The sequence below is a fragment of the Bos grunniens genome, chromosome 24 (assembly GCF_055505025.1).
Source record: "Bos grunniens cultivar Pamir isolate PY7600 chromosome 24, Bosgru_T2T1.0, whole genome shotgun sequence".
In the NCBI taxonomy this organism is placed as follows: domain Eukaryota; kingdom Metazoa; phylum Chordata; class Mammalia; order Artiodactyla; family Bovidae; genus Bos; species Bos grunniens.
This window is the reverse complement of record NC_141188.1, coordinates 48409468-48422043: the sequence shown is the minus strand read 5'-3', so window position 1 is coordinate 48422043 and position 12576 is coordinate 48409468. Positions and strand designations below refer to the sequence as shown.

The 12576-nt window shown below is 42.8% G+C and overlaps 1 protein-coding gene across 11 annotated transcripts in view; it reads left to right on the top strand.

Moving 5' to 3' along the window:
- Positions 1-7123: 7123 nt before the first annotated feature.
- HDHD2 (haloacid dehalogenase like hydrolase domain containing 2) overlaps positions 7124-12576 on the top strand; it is a 49430-nt gene continuing 43977 nt past the window's right edge. For 5 of the 11 annotated variants that reach the window (XR_015154035.1, XM_086373414.1, XM_086373406.1 and 2 more), the window contains exon 1: positions 7124-7216. The gene's annotated coding sequence lies outside the window, so the exon portion shown is untranslated. Of the gene's footprint in view, positions 7578-12576 lie in introns of all 11 variants that reach the window. The other 6 variants (XR_015154036.1, XM_086373413.1, XM_086373408.1 and 3 more) reach the window with 5 other exon arrangements.

Here is a 12576-nt window from a genome sequence, read left to right as displayed (position 1 = left end):
TTGAACACAGATTTAATGAGTTTCTTTTTTCTTCAATGAATTAACAGCATTGCTGACATATATCAGGACAACTCATGAACAACTCTGATTCTATGACTTAAGGGCAGGTATTAGATGCCTGTTGGCCATGCCTGAGCTGGAGATGGAAGATCTCTGAGCAGGGGGGCCTTACAGCTGAACCAAAGAAGTTTATGAGGGATCCTTAGTTGATTTGTTGGCTAATGGGAGTAACTAACATATTTTGCCCTTAAAGGCAATTTAAGAATCTGACACATGAATTTGAATTTAAGCTTTTGAACAGATTCAAAAGAAGCAGTTAACTGAGGGCACTCCTACTTCTCCACAGGCAATAGAATTTTAAAGAGAAAGAAGAGCTACCTAAAGAAACTAAAGGCCTATATATAGAAAACTATAAAACACTGGTGAAAGAAATCAAAGAGGACACTAATAGATGGAGAAATATACCATGTTCATGGATTGGAAGAATCAATATAGTGAAAATGAGTATACTACCCAAAGCAATTTATAGATTCAGTGCAATCCCTATCAAGCTACCAATGGTATTCTTCACAGAGCTAGAACAAATAATTTCACAATTTGTATGGAAATACAAAAAACCTTGAATAGCCAAAGCAATCTTGAGAAAGAAGAATGGAACTGGAGGAATCAACCTGCCTGACTTCAAGCTCTACTACAAAGCCACAGTCATCAAGACAGTATGGTACTGGCACAAAGACAGAAATATAGATCAATGGAACAAAATAGAATGCCCAGAGATAAATCCACGCACCTATGGACACCTTACCTTTGACAAAGGAGGCAAGAATATACAATGGATTAAAGACAATCTCTTTAACAAGTGGTGCTGGGAAAACTGGTCAACCACGTGTAAAAGAATGAAACTAGAACACTTTCTAACACCATACACAAAAATAAACTCAAAATGGATTAAAGATCTAAACGTAAGACCAGAAACTATAAAATTCCTAGAGGAGAACATAGGCAAAACACTCTCCGACATGCATCACAGCAGGATTCTCTATGACCCACCTCCCAGAATATTGGAAATAAAAGCAAAAATGAACAAATGGGACCTAATTAAACTTAAAAGCTTCTGCACAACAAAGGAAACTATAAGCAAGGTGAAAAGACAGCCTTCAGAATGGGAGAAAATAATAGCAAATGAAGTAACTGACAAACAACTAATCTCAAAAATATGCAAGCAACTCCTACAGCTCAATTCCAGAAAAATGACCCAATCAAAAAATGGGCCAAAGAACTAAATAGACATTTCTCCGAAGAAGACATACAGATGGCTAACAAACACATGAAAAGATGCTCAACATCACTCATTATCAGAGAAATGTAAATCAAAACCACTATGAGGTACCATTTCACGCCAGTCAGAATGGCTGTGATCCAAAAATCTACAAGCAATAAATGCTGGAGAGGGTGTGGAGAAAAGGGAACCCTCTTACACTATTAGTGGGAATGCAAACTAGTACAGCCACTATGGAGAACAGTGTGGAGATTCCTTTAAAAACCGGAAATAGAACTGCCTTGCTGCTAAGTCGCTTCAGTCGTGTCCAACTCTGTGCGACCCCAGAAACGGCAGCCCACCAGGCTCCCCCATCCCTGAGATTCTCCAGGCAAGAACACTGGAGTGGGTTGCCATTCCCTTCGCCAATGCATGAAAGTGAAAAGTGAAAGTGAAGTCGCTCAGTCGTGTCTGACACCTAGCGACCCCATGGACTGCAGCCTACCAGGCTCCTCCGTCCATGAGATTTGCCAGGCAAGAGTACTGGAGTGGGTTGCCATTGCCTTCTCCCCAGCAATCCCATTGCTGGGCATACACACTGAGGAAACCAGACTTGAAAGAGACATGTGTACCCCAATGTTCATTGCAGCACTGTTTATAATAGCCAGGACATGGAAGCAACCTAGATGTCCATCAGCAGATGAATGGATAAGAAAGCTGTGGTACATATACACAATGGAGTATTACTCAGCCATTAAAAAGAATACATTTGAATCAGTTCTAATGAGGTGGATGAAACTGGAGCCTATTATACAGAGTGAAGTTAGCCAGAAAGAAAAACACCAATACGGTATATTAATGCATATATATGGAATTTAGAAAGATGGTAACAATAACGCTGTATACAAGACAACAAAAGAGACACTGATGTATAGAACAGTCTTGTGGACTCTGTGGGAGAGGGAGAGGGTGGGAAGATTTGGGAGAATGGCATTGAAACATGAATAATATCATATATGAAACGAGTCACCAGTCCAGGTTCAATGAAAGATACTGGATGCTTGGGACTGGTGCACTGGGACGACTCAGAGGGATGGTACAGGGAGGGAGGAGGGAGGAGGGTTCAGAATGGGGAACACGTGTATACCTGTGGCGGATTCATATTGATACATGGCAAAACCAATACAATACTGCAAAGTTAAAAAATAAAAAAGTAAAACTTTAAAAGCAAAAAATAAATAGAAGAGACCTTGGCCTAATAGCATTTTAGTGAAGATGTTACAACACACTTTTATACTCATTTAATGTTGAGATACTGTCCAAGTTCACCTTTCAATGGAGAGCAGTCACAGCAGGGCAGGATTAGAGTATTCTGTAGTGAAGTGGTTCTGTGCAACATGGGCATCAAAGTATTTCCTCTCTAGGAGCTTCCCTGGTGGTCCAGTGCTTAAGAATCTGCCTTCCAATGCAAGGGACACAGGTTTGATCCCAGGTATGGTTGGATCCTACATGCCACGGAGTAACTAAGTCTATGTGCCACAGGGACTAAGCCTGTGCTGTAGACTCCGCGTGCTGAAATTACTGAAGCCTGCTGGCCTAGAACCTGTTCTCTGCAACAAGAGAAGCTACTGCAAAAAGAAACCAGCACACCACAACTAGGGAGTCATTCCCACTGTGCACCTAGAGAAAGCCTGCTCACAGCAACAAAGACCACCACCGCCAAATAATAAGTCTTAAAAAGATGGAAAGAAAAAAGTTTTCTCCCTAAAGTCCTCTTACACAGTTCTAGCTCTACTGTGCCTGAAAAGAGGTCTGTAAACTTTCACAGGCTAACCCTGGTTTCCCCAGGGAAGTTGCAATTCAGTAACTATAGAGTCTTGTTTTAGTAGACAGTAACTTAAGCGCCTGCCTGCCTACCAACATCTTCCCACTTAACCATTCTTAGGGTTAACAATCTGTGATTATTTTGGACTCCAAATACCTGTAGTGTCAATGGTCTTGTGTATTCTGACCCTGTGTCTATATGCCTATGACCTGGGATGAAGGATCTTTACTGTAGTCTGTACATACTCAAATTCATAGCCTATTCCTTAAGCAAATGGTTTTCAAACTTCGATTGTTAACAGCAGAACTGGATTTCCAAAAGAATAATTTAGAAGTGTAATCCTCTAGTATCTTAAACAGATGGCAGACTTCCCTGGTGGTCCAGTAGTTAAGAATCTGCCTTGCAATGTAGGGGACACAGGTTTGATCCTCAGCCGGGGAACTAAGATCCCACAGGCTTCAGGGCACCTAAGCCCATGTGCCACAATGAAGAGCCCACAGGCTGTAACGAACACCCAGCACAGCCAGAAATAAAACAGATGGGAGCAGGTCCATTTCTGTATATCAGTTGAAGCAGGAATGAGACCCATAGGCCCACTGTTCAGCGTCTACTCTTAACAAGCTTCCTAAGGTTCTTCCACCAAACCCTAAACTTTCAAAAATATGAAGTATTGAGAAAAAACCCTGCTTTTTGTAGAGTAGGCATGGTGATTTGTGCCCTGTAGATGTTTGTAATCACTTGTGTGTATATATGTATGTACTCATGAAGTGACCTGAGACAAGGCAGTATATTTGAGTAAAATAGGAGGCAGGATATTGCTAGTATGCCAGCTAGAACTATTTATCATATGGCTTAAATAAACTTCCTAAGACCTCAGTTGTTTTGGTTGCTTCATCTGTAAAATTGGTCAATAATTGTTTCAGACCAGATGTCTGTTACAGATTTTATAAATATATATATATATATAGAGAGAGAGAGAGAGAGAGCGAGAGTCATCTTTACCAGGTCACTAACCTTTGATCCTAGATAAAAAAAGATGTTCTGAAATGTTTTTTGTGTGTGAAATAAGTTACTTTCTTACTGACTTGTAACCAAAGTCATTACCAATAATAAAATTTTAATACCAAGCATAATGGAAATCTTTTTTGCTAAAATTTTCCTTGGCCTCTGATTGGTCATTAGATGTCAGATATTGTGAAAACATTTTGTGCAAGGACCTGGGACACATACTGGACAATGTCCACAGACACTCATGATCAAGGTAAGTTAGATACTCATGATGAATTTAAGTTTAGGAATTCTACTCCTTTTGTTCTAGTTCTGGTACGGTCTTATTTCCATCTCCACTTCTCTGGGGTTTTGTCCCATTTTTTTCTTTTGAGGTCCCATCCCATTTTTACTGGTCTTGCCCTTTGGCAGGCAAGGTCATTTGAATCTTTTGTGAAGAGGAAGCCATTAGTCATGGTCTATTATTCCACATCTCAGTGAAAGACACCATACCACCCAATTGCCCAAACCCAGGAACCTAGTACTCTTGCCTGGAGAATCCCATGGACCGAGGAGCCTGGTGGGCTGCAGTCCATGGGGTGGCGAAGAGTCGGACACGACTGAGTGACTTCCCTTTCACTTTTCACTTTCATGCATTGGAGAAGGAAATGGCAACCCACTCCAGTGTTCTTGCCTGGAGAATCCCAGGGATGGGGGAGCCTGGTGGGCTGCCGTTTCTGGGGTCGCACAGAGTCGGACACGACTGAAGTGACTTAGCAGCAGCAGCAGCAGGAACCTAGTAATTATCTTGATGCCTTCCTCTCCCTTACCCTTAATCTAATCTTCCACCAATTTCTGACTCTTACCTCCTAAAGATCTTGAATTGGTTTGCTTTGTTTCCACACAGTTTAAGCATCTCTCTTGTAGCCCTGCAATAGATTCTTATCCAGTCTCACATACATTTTGTCACCTCTCCCATCTGTTCCATATTGCAGCCAGAGTTAAGTGTTTTGAAAAATACATGCCTTAATATTACCTACTTAAAATCCTTTGGTGGTGTTTTAATTTGATCAAACACACACAGTTCCTAGTTCTGAAGGGGAAACTAGGAATAGTTTACATTTCCTTCTACTGGCCCTCCAGCAGAAAACTTTGACTTAACAAATATAAGATGAAAGCAACCTGCAGTCCCAGTGAGGAAGAAAAGCAAAGGGTCCCTAGTCCAAGGATCAGAAAGGGTTATGGCTTACAACACGGCTGACTGCAGCAGTGGACAGAGGGGATGTGGGTGTTCTAGCAGTAAATGAGTCCCCAGTCAAGTGTAGAGCAGCAGTTTTGTCAAGGGGTTTCATATGTGTAAATTGATGTCAGACTGCTCTTAAAGGCTTTTCATTTAGTCGTTTTCATATAGAATGCGTAGGATGCCCATCTCTGCACTCAAGGGGTTTAGTTAGATCAAAGGGAGATGAGTGGAGACTCCCAATGTGTATGGAAAGGAAGCAGTGAGTGAAGTGGTTCTACATATCCCAAGATATTGCTCCCCTAGGGATAACAGGCAAGACCTGTCCCATCTGTTCCTTAGAGAGGCAGGGCAGGAAACTTGCCAGCATAAAGTTTTGGAGTAAGTTTATGCTGGAAAAGAGGGATACTTCTGTCAGTGATAGTGGTTAATAAAAGACAGCAATGAGTGCCAGATGCTATTCAAGTAGTAAAGCAGGAAACTGCTTCAGAGACTGGGTGTTTCAAGGGCAGTATCAAGGAGATGACTTCCGAGAAAAGTCCTTCAGAATGGGTGAGAAGTGTAAGGGGAAAAAAGCTAACTCCATGTTGGATCTGTTCCTTTAATCTTTAACCTTTGTGCTCTGTTGTCTGTGCTTAGTCATGTTGACTCTGAACCTTTGTAAAGGATTGTTGCCCACAGCCTGAAATATATAGCCCATTTTCAAAGCTTCCGCCTCCCAGGCTTGCCATTTCAAGGTATATAGAGATAAAAAGTTGCATAACAGAGAATAACATTTGTCTCAAGTTGGAGGTTTACAGGAACATGACGACCTGATGTGAGAGCTGGACTGTGAAGAAAGCTGAGCGCCGAAGAATTGATGCTTTTGAACTGTGGTGTTGGAGAAGACTCTTGAGAGTCCCTTGGACTGCAAGGAGATCCAACCAGTCCATCCTAAAGGAGATCGGTCCTGGGCGTTCATTGGAAGGACTGATGCTGAAGATGAAAACTTCAGTACTTTGGCCACCTCATGCGAAGATCTGACTCAATGGAAAAGACCCTGATGCTGGGAGGGATTGGGGGCAGGAGGAGAAGGAGACGACAGAGGATGAGATGGCTGGATGGCATCACCAACTCGATGGACATGGGTTTGGGTAGATTCTGGGAGTTGGTGATGGACAGGGAGGCCTGGCGTGCTGCGGTTCATGGGGTCGCAAAGAGTCGGACACGACCGAGCGGCTGAACTGAACTGAACTGATGACCTGACTGAAACAACAAAGGATTATCGCATCCCCTTTTGGGGTCTCCCGAGGCACCAACAGCCCACAACAGCCCACGCCCCCTCTCCTTTCAGAGTAAAATGGTAAAACAGTTCTTTGGGACCCCAGTCAGCCACCTTCTCAGTTTGCTGGCATTCCAAGTAAAGTCACGAGCCCTTCCCCCAACAGCTCTTTTTGGCCTGTTGTGAAGGCTGTCTCACTGACGTGGCAGAGTAAGCGACCATGGCGCAAAGAAAGGTAATAATAACTTGGTTTGACAACACTGCTGTGGAACGAGAAATTGCCTACTGGACAAAAGCATAAGTTTTTGTTTTTCCTGCTTTATTCAAGCCCAGCAGGGCCCCCACTTAAAGGGATTAGGTCTCGATAACCACTTATTCTGTTACAAGGTAACGAGGTAGCACTAGACCGGTTAGCTCGCACAGGAGCTAAACGGTTACCTGCGAAAGTAACCCAGGCCGGACGGGGCGGAGACGTTTGCGGAGAGGCGGGACTTCCGGCGCAGCCCAGGTCCTGTTTCCGGCGGCGTCAGGCCACTTCCCGGCGCTCTGGGCTCCCCCGGCAAGGACGCTGTGGAGGGACGCGGCCGTACTGGTTTCTCCGCTAGCCGGGCCTTCGCCTTTGCTGAGAACGGCTCTGCGAGCCCGGTGAGGAGCCGCTGTGGAACGGGCAAGTGCCCGCCCGTCTGGGGGCTTCCTTTCTTTGTGAGGAAGCTGAGGACATAAGCGGTGGCATCTCTAGGCCTCCACCCTCCTGGCTTCTACACCAACCCGCGCGCTCGCTGGGTGAGGCTCGCCCAGCCTTCTCGGCGGGGACGGCCTTCGGCGCGGCACTGCCGCGCGTGCGCCGAGCTGGCCAGCAGCGCTTCCGCCCTGCTAGCGCTGGGTGAGCGGCGGCTCTGGGTTGTTGGTCGTTCCTTGGAACTTAACCTTGAACTGTATTTCGAAGCCCGCGTCCCTTCCCGTCTGTCTGGCGTTTGCCAGGCGCTGAACCTCGCTCTGGCGGACGGTGCGTGACCTGTCCTCCTCAGGAGAAGGAGGAGGGGATCGTGGTTAAGTTAATGCAGAAAGAGCCCTGTTCATGGACTCGTTCCAGTTATAAGAGCTAGAAATAGGAAGATGATTCCAAGCAAAGAGGACATAAAGTTGTTGGTATATTCTAGATGAGAGGTGATGATTTCAAAAGCCAAGATAATTTGGATAACAATGAAAGGAAGTGAGTGGATTTAAGACTGTACAGGAGGTAGCAATGATATGATTTGGCCCTTGACTGATTGGGAAGAAGGCCAGGGACAGTCTGGTGGTTACATCTACGTTGATGGTGCTGCCATTCACACATAAGGGTCGCAGGATAAAGAGTAGCTTCTGGAGGATAACAAGGACTTGGATTGAGAAGCCCCAGGGATATTCAGGGGGAGATATTCTCTGAAGTATCTTGAAGAGTTCTTTTGGGGATGAGAGAGAATTTTTTTCTTTTCATTGAATATGTACCAGTATCAATTGATTATGATTCTTGTAAAGTATCTCTCACATAACTTGTTCAAGCCATGAGAGATGGTGGGACATGGACTTTATATGAAGAAACAAGGACCACCTTTGAAGCCTTTGCAGTTTTCTGGAGTGATACTAATATCTTGCAGTTTATCAAGTATTTACTTGTAGTTCGGATTTGTTGTTCAGTCGCTAAGTCGTGTAGAACTCTTACCCCATGGACTGTATAGCATGCCAGGCTCCTCTGTCCTCCCAGTGTTTTCTCAAATTCATGTCCATTGAGTTGGTGATGCTATCTAACCATCTCATCCTCTGCCACCCGCTTCTCCTTTTGTCTTCAATCTTTCCCAGCCTAAGGGTCTTTTCCAGTGATTCAGCTCTTTGCTCCAGGTGGCCAAAGTATTGGAGCTTCAGCGATAGTCCTTCCAATGAATATTCAGGGTTGATTTACTATAGCCTTACCTTTAGTGACGCAGTGTATTTTAAAGAATCCTTTAACTGTCACACGTCTAAATAGAGTCACTTGGAACAATCTAGTCTTTTGCCTAACAAGCTGCTTCCCCTCTCAGGCAGGTTTATAGTTGGTGCTATTATTGATGTAATGCTCCGTTTCAAGGTCACAATAAAGATCAGAAATAGAATAACATAAGAGTTGGACAGGACTGAGCAATGGAACTAAACTGATGAGGACTGTTAGAAAGGATTTTGCAGTGGAATTTTGATTAACCAGAGCTCATAATATCTTTTATTGCCTCTGCACTCTTCCCCCTTAACCACCCCTCCCCTTGCAGATTCATTATGAAAGACAGAACCAGAGGTTTATTTTAAAATCAAAATACTTGATGAGGGCTGTTACACTGATGTACATTAATTGGGAAAATTTAGTTTTTTATGATTATGAAATGTATGAGAAATGACTAAAACATAGCAAGACTAGTTTTTGTTGTGAAATATGTCATCTACACAAGAGTACGCAGAACATGTCAGTTTTAAATAATTAAAAACTGTGTACTCACTGTCTAGGTCAAGAAGACCTTGGAGGCACCCTTGTGCTCCTCCTGGTGTGCTCTCCTGCCCAGCCCCTGCAGGAATCACTGCCTGTCAGCCACCCTTGCCTTAATCATTCCCTCCTCCTTGTGGTTTTGTCACCTGTGTATGCTGTAATACGGCATGTATTCTTTTGTGACTTGCTCCTTACCAAGGATGATGTAATTGTAGTCATTCATTTCCACCTCCTTTTGCATTCTGTGTTTGAATACACCACAATTTACTTGTCCATTCTGCTGTTGATAGACATTTGTATTGTTTCCAGTACCTGGTTATTACACACAGTGCTGCTTTGGACATTTTTGTTTGTATCTAAAGGTAGAGTATGAAAAAATCTCTAGGATTTAATACATGGGAGTGGAACTGCTGGGTCATAGAGTATGGTGATGCCAAATTGGTTCCTAAATGAGTGTTTAGGAACCAATTCTCTCACTTAGCAGTATAAGGGAGTTGCTTTGGAAAACCTTTGATGTTTTCTGACTTAAATTTTGCCTATTTTTTTTGTTGTTGCAGTAATCTCATTCTGCTTTAAATTTGCATATCCTTGGTTACCAATGAGTTTTTTTGAAAATCTTCATGTGTTTATGTGCTCTTTTGTAAAGGATACGTTGATGATTATTCAGTTCAGTTCAGTTCATTTGCTCAGTCGTGGCAGACTCTTTGTGGCCCCATGGACTGCAGCACGCCAGGTTTCCCTGTCCATCACCAACTCCCGGAGTTTACTCAAACTCATGTCCATTAAGTCAGTGATACCATCCAATCATCTCATCCTCTGTCATCCCCTTCTCCTCCTGCCTTCAATCTTTCCCATCATCAGGGTCTTTTCAAATGAGTCAGTTCTTTGCATGAGGTGGCCAAAGTATTGAAGTTTCAGCTTCAGCATCAGTCCTTCCAATGAATATTCAGGACTGATTTCTGTTAGGATGGACTGGTTGGATCTCCTTGCAGTCCAAGGGACTCTCAAAAGTCTTCTCCAACACCACAGTTCAAAAGCATCAGTTCTTTGGTGCTCAGCTTTCTTTATAGTCCAATTCTCACATCCATGCATGACTACTGGAAAAACCAAAGCTTTGACTAGATGGACCTTTGTTGGCAAAGTTATGTCTCTGCTTTTTAATATGCTGTCTAGGTTGGTCATAACTTTGCATCCAAGGAGCAAGCGTCTTTTAATTTCATGGCTGCAGTCACCATCTGCAGTGATCTTGGAGCTGAAGAAAATAAAGTTTTCCACTGTTTCCCCATCTGTTTGCCACAAAGTGATGGGACCGGATGCCATGATCTTCGTTTTCTGAATGTTGAGTTTTAAGCCAACTTTTTCACTCTTTCACTTTTATCAAGAAGCTCTTTAGTTCTTTGCTTTCTGCCACAAGGGTGGTGTCATCTGCATATCTGAGGTTATTGATATTTTTCCCGGCAATCTTGATTCCAGCTTGTGCTTCTTCCAGCCCAGCGTTTCTCATGATGTACTCTGCATAGAAGTTAAATAAACAGGGTGACAATATACAGCCTTGACGTACTTCTTTCCCAATTTGGAACCAGTCTGTTCCATGTCCAGTTCTAACTGTTGCTTCCTGACCTGCATACACATTTCTCAGGAGGCAGATCGGGTGGTCTGGTATTCCCATCTCTTAAAGAGTTTTCCAGAGTTTCTTGTGGTCCACACAGTCAAAGGCTTTGGTGTAGTCAATAAAGAAGAAATAGATGTTTTTCTGGAACTCTTGCTTTTTTGATGATCCAACGGATGTTGTCAATTTGATCTCTGGTTCCTCTGCCTTTTCTAAATCCAGCTTGAACATCTGGAAGTTCATGGTTCATGTACTGTTGAAGCCTGGCTTGGAGAATTTTGAGCATTACTTTGCTAGCATGTGAGATGAGTGCAATTGTGCGGTAGTTTGAGCATTCTTTGACATTGCCTTTCTTTGGGATTGGAATGAAAACTGACCTTTTCCAGTCCTGTGGCCACTGTTGAGTTTTCCAAATTTGCTGGCATATTGAGTGCAGCACTTTCACAGCATCATCTTTTAGGATTTAAAATAGCTCTGGAATTCCATCACCTCCACTAGCTTTGTTCGTAGTGATGCTTCCTAAGGCCCACTTGACTTCACATTCCAGGATGTCTGGCTCTAGGCTGGTGATCACACCATTGTGCTTATCTGGGTCATGAAGAACTTTTTTGTACAGTTCTGTGTATTCTTGCCACCTCTTCTTAATATCTTCTGCTTCTGTTAGGTCCATACCATTTCTGTCCTTTATTGTGCTCATCTTTCCGTGAAATGTTCCCTTGGTATCTCTAATTTTCTTGAAGAGATCTCTAGACTGCCATTCTGTTGTTTTCCTCTATTTCTTTGTATTGATCGCTGAGAACGGCTTTCTTATCTCTCCTTGCTATTCTTTGGAACTCTGCATTCAAATGGGTATATCTTTCCTTTTCTCCTTTGCCTTTCGCTTCTCTTCTATTCATAGCTATTTGTAAGGCCTCATCAGACAACCATTTTGCCTTTTTGCATTTCTTTTTCTTGGGGATGGTCTTGATCCTTGCCTCCTGCCATGAACCTCCGTCCATTGTTATTCAGGCACTCTGCCTATCAGATCTAATCCCTTGAATCTATTTGTCACTTCTATTGTATAATTCGTTTCAGATTTGCTGTTTTGTAAAGGGTATATTGAGATCTTATGCCATTTTTCTATTAAGTGTTTATCTGTTTCTTAATATTTATAGCTTATATTTCCTGGACTCTGATCCTTTCTGACATGTGTTGCAAATCTGTTTTTCACTCTATATATTTCTATTCTCTTTCTCTTTTCACAGTACTGTTGAAATATCTGTCTTTTCCTTTATTCCTTTATGCTTTTTATATCTTAAAGCCATTCCTACTCTCAGATCATGAAGACACTCTCCTATCTAAAAGTTTTACAGTTTCCCCTTAAACATGTGGTTGTTTAATCTTTAAACACAGAAAAATGTGTCTGTAGTATGATGCATGCATGCCCAGTTGCTAAGTTGTGTCGTACTCTTTGTGATCTCATGGACTGTAGCCCTTCAGTCTTCTCTGTCAATGGGATTTTCCAGGCAAGAATACCGAATTGGGTTGCCATTTCCTTCTTCACGGGATCTTCCCAACCCAGGGCTCAAACCCGAGTCTCTAGCCACATCTCCTGCATTGGCAGGTGTATTCTTTACTACTGAGCCACTTGGGAGGCACATGTAGTATGATATGGAAGTCTAATTTCATTTTTTTCTGCTATAGATAGTCATTTTTCTTTCTTCACTGATCTGAAACACTATCTCTGTCATATATCAAGATTCCACACTGGTTGGGGTTAGGACTCAAAAAGGGTCTTTTTGTTGGTTCTGTATTCCATTGATCAGTTTTTCTCTTCATTTGTTAATACCACAACATCTTAATTAGTTACAAGACCTGATGAATTGTCTGGATGTTAGGAAAAGCAGGGCTCCCATCTTCTTTCTC